Raw genomic sequence first — 3,894 nt, forward strand, 5'->3', positions numbered from 1 at the left:
TTTTTCAAAACCAGATGTGTTTTTCATAATTACAAGCGCCCTCACTGACAAGGATGACTTAACAGTGTGAGTCACTTACTACTCCATGTCTTCCTGGTCTATAAAGGAGGCTGGGCACAGGGCTCAAACTAGAAAGACACAGGGCTCAAACTGACAGCGTTCCCAGAAAACATTTCTGATTCTCTCACGGATGCTCTGCAAGACATCAGGCCTGTCAGTGTCAGTCTGCTGCAAAATCTAACTCTAGATTTGGTTTATGCATCATCTTTCCTTCTATAAAATGAAAAGAGTCCCTTTTTAGAACAGAAAGGCTTCAGGGCAGGGAGGGTGACTTAGCAAGTAGTTGTAAATTCCCTTGCAGGTTGGAAGCCTGATTTCAGCACTGCCCTCCAGGCAAAATCTTAAAGGTAATGCAAGAGGTAATAATAAACTTAGCTACAGCTTCCCTGTGAAGGATCTGGGTGCTGTCAGTGATTGTTTTCTGGCTCTCTTGTCTATTTGATGGCTACTGCATTGCTTGCAAAGTGCGAAGAGTCAAATCTAATAATTGTACCTTAATATACCTAGATGAAAAAGCCAAAGATTTCAGAAAACTGACTGCAGAACAGGTGTCAAAGGCTTCTAATCAAGCACCACATGTGTTCAGGGAAACAGTCCTCCAGGATATGCAGTTCTGAATGGAATTTCTGAAGATCTGTCCAGAACAGGAGATGCAAGAGCTGAAATTTTGCTTCTCCATGAACAGTGATACTTGAATAAGTGGGGCCTGCTTCAGTGCAAATACTTAATGCTAAATGCTTAATAGAATAATTTGCTTGCTGGCCTTTTACTGTTTTATCCTTCTTCTGTGACTGCTGTCCTCTAGATGCATAAGTAATAAGTAAGCTTTTCTGGGTCATTGTGCCATTAAAAAATCATAGCTTCCTTCCAAACAAGTTGCTTGGAAGAGGCCAGGCAGAATAAAGGTGGAAGAACAATGATGGCTGGAACCACAGGCTGAAAACACCTTTAAAACATGGTTGCACCCAGAAAGAAGACATGGAGACTGTCATTCTCATTCAAATAACTGTATCTGGAAAGGTCTGAAAGAAAAGACCATAGCTATGGCTAGTCCTGAATAACAGCTGTTCTAAAATACATATTTCTGTCACAAGAAGAATTTAATTTTATCTTCTATAATATTGCTTCTTCTAACTCCAGAAGGGGTGGATAGAGTAACTCTGGTGTAACATGGGGCACATAAATAAATGTGCTACATTATTTTAAATTACTTGTACATAAAGCCAGTGTTCATATTCTCTGCCATCCACCTTCAAAACAGATAGGGCACACACTCTGGAGTACAAGGAATCAAGAACTGTTGAGTAGATAATGATCTCAACATGAACGTGCTTGTAGCGGCAAAACCAGTTTCTACAGGGAGACGGACATTCTGTGGGTGCTGCCATTGAATATGGTAATTTTCATGTGATTGCTAATATGGGAGCCTCCCCACCCTCTGGCAGCTGCTGAAAAGAGATGTCACATGATACTCAGATACTTACAGAATCCACAGAATCCCAAGGGTTGGAAGGGACCTCAAGAGATCATCTGGTCCAACACCCCTGCAAGAGCAGGGTAACCTAGAGTACATCAAACAGGAACTTGTCCAGGCGGGCCTTGAATATCTCCAATGTGGGAGACTCCACAACCCCCCTGGGCAACCTGTTCCAGTGCTCTGTCACTCTCACAGTAAAGAAGTTCTTCCTGATGTTAACGTGGAACCTTCTATGCTCCAGTTTACAGACTTTTTGCTTCTATTTCAAGATATCTCCCCTAGTACAGGTCTGAGCCAAAAGATAATAAAACCCATGGCTTTTCAGAGTTAGGAAATTAGCATGCTTTATCTTCTACTATGGAAGCTGCTTTCTGTGTGACTTGTGCATGCATCTCAGTGACCAGGCACTACAAATATCAGGCACAAATTAATTCTTATTCTCTTTTGCTGACAGTTTCACCAGCAAGCTGTAATGGTAATACCTTTTCTGGGGTCACTGCAAGAGCAAGCCTTGCCATGTGAGCCTTCACTGATGATGGTATCATACCCATACTTGTATTGCTGCACATTTGTGTTTCTTCCGTTAAGCTTTGCAACTGCTAATGAGAAGCTGAAGTCCTGTACTCTAGCCAAGAGCACATAAACCCAGAGTGTTCAGGTTCTAAATAAAAAGGAAAAGTCAAGAAAACAGCGGGTGAAAGAAAGCACCAGTAGCCTAACTTAGTAGTTGAGAATCAATTTGAAGAGACATTAAAGGCCAGTTGCAAGAGGTACATAAACAACAGCAAGACTTTCAGAGGTAGCTAAACTGGTTAAATTCTTGAATTATTCAGTGAAAGAGAGTTACCTGTGGTTAGCATCAAGTTCCAAAACACAGTTCCTCTACATCCATAATTGGAGGCCAGAGCTGAGGCTGGTTAAAAATCAGAATACATCCCTTGCACCCATGACAAACAGCTTAATACAAAAACTGGCTTTGGAGATTGTTTTTTAATACTGAGCCTAACTCTATTCTGTGTAGTGAATACTCTTCCCGGCTAATTCTCTCCAGCTGCAGCAAGCCACATCTTTTGCAGGACACAATCATTCTCTCCCTGGAGAAGACCCAGCATCTTTCCTCCTTAAGCTTTAGCAAGCTACAGTTTGATTATCACAAAACATCTGGGCCCATGTGTATTACAGCACTGTTGCTATGGGCTAGCTAGTTAAATTAATATACAGTCCAAAATGAGAACAGCAGAAGTCTGTTTTCTAGCTATTATGATGTGTGTTGTTCATCCCAGGTTCAAAATGGAAAATCCTAAGTACTCTGGCATCCCTTGAAACTCTCAGCTTTCAACTACCTGTATTCCTTGTTCTATTAATTCTTGTATCTTATCATTGCTCCTCACCTCCCCAGCACCCTATGCATACTGATTAGGTCCAGCCACAAGTCCACAACTGTGGGTGAGCCTGACTGCCTTAACATCTTGCAAAAAGTCAGTGGGAGAGTGTCTGCCTGCCTCTTCTCAGTAGGTTCTGTTATCTCTGCACCATACCACCAATTAGTTCTCTTTCCCAAGGAGGCACCAACTGACTTACCTTATATTTCACTGCTGCAAGTCTCATCATGTTTCATAATGTCCCCAGGTAAACTAACTCACTCCTCTGTCAAACTCACAAGTCAAGCCAGACAGCTTCTACTGTCTCGCATGCTAAAGGGTTAGTCCTCACTAGTCTTTTCTGATCAGAAACCCCTGTGTGTTAGCAGGGACAACCACACCTACCTTAACTCATCTGCTTGTTTGAGCTTTTCTTAACTGAACAGCCAATAAGCCTCCAATAACCAAAGGAAAGAAACGGATATTCTCAGAGAGCTGCAATACTTTACACTGCAGAGATGAAGTGGATTATAAGGCCTATTCTTTAGGTAGATCTCACAACACAGGACAAGGAACCTAACGGTCAGAATTAACTTCTCATTGTGAGGGTCCCTTCCACAGACAGCCAGAGCTGGAAGAGCTACAATCCCAACAGGTTGCCAGGATGTACTAGGAGAAAAGGTGGGATTTCTGTCTAGTTTCCATCTAGTTTCCAATATGTTAGCATTGTCTTTCTCCCCACAGCCCTATAATACCAGTTTTCTTCACAGGGATACAGGTAAAAACAGCAAGTAACTTACCTTTGAAGAGCTGGCTTCCATGACACTAGAATTTAGATGTTGCCAGCATCAAAGATAAGCTTGGCCAAATAGACAAAACAGTGTGGGCATTTATGAGACATCTGGTAAAAGGCAGCTGCAGCTGGGGAACAGCTAACATTCAGTAGGAAACAAACCAATAATATATGACATAGAAATACAGGATGGTGGACTTCCT

At 42.0% G+C, this 3,894-nt stretch overlaps 1 long non-coding RNA gene across 1 annotated transcript; it reads right to left on the reverse strand.

The window, feature by feature from the left end:
* Nucleotides 1–1,839: 1,839 nt before the first annotated feature.
* Nucleotides 1,840–3,264, reverse strand: LOC133224464 (uncharacterized). Its single transcript, XR_009728856.1, has 3 exons — nt 3,119–3,264; nt 2,385–2,450; nt 1,840–2,198 (listed from the first exon to the last, which is right to left on the reverse strand). It is a non-coding gene; the product is annotated as an uncharacterized LOC133224464 (long non-coding RNA).
* Nucleotides 3,265–3,894: the final 630 nt, after the last annotated feature.

This window comes from Neopsephotus bourkii, unplaced genomic scaffold, assembly GCF_033783945.1.
Source record: "Neopsephotus bourkii isolate Nb327-2 ecotype Australia unplaced genomic scaffold, CSIRO-AGI_Nbou_v1 NB_196, whole genome shotgun sequence".
NCBI lineage: Eukaryota > Metazoa > Chordata > Aves > Psittaciformes > Psittacidae > Neopsephotus > Neopsephotus bourkii.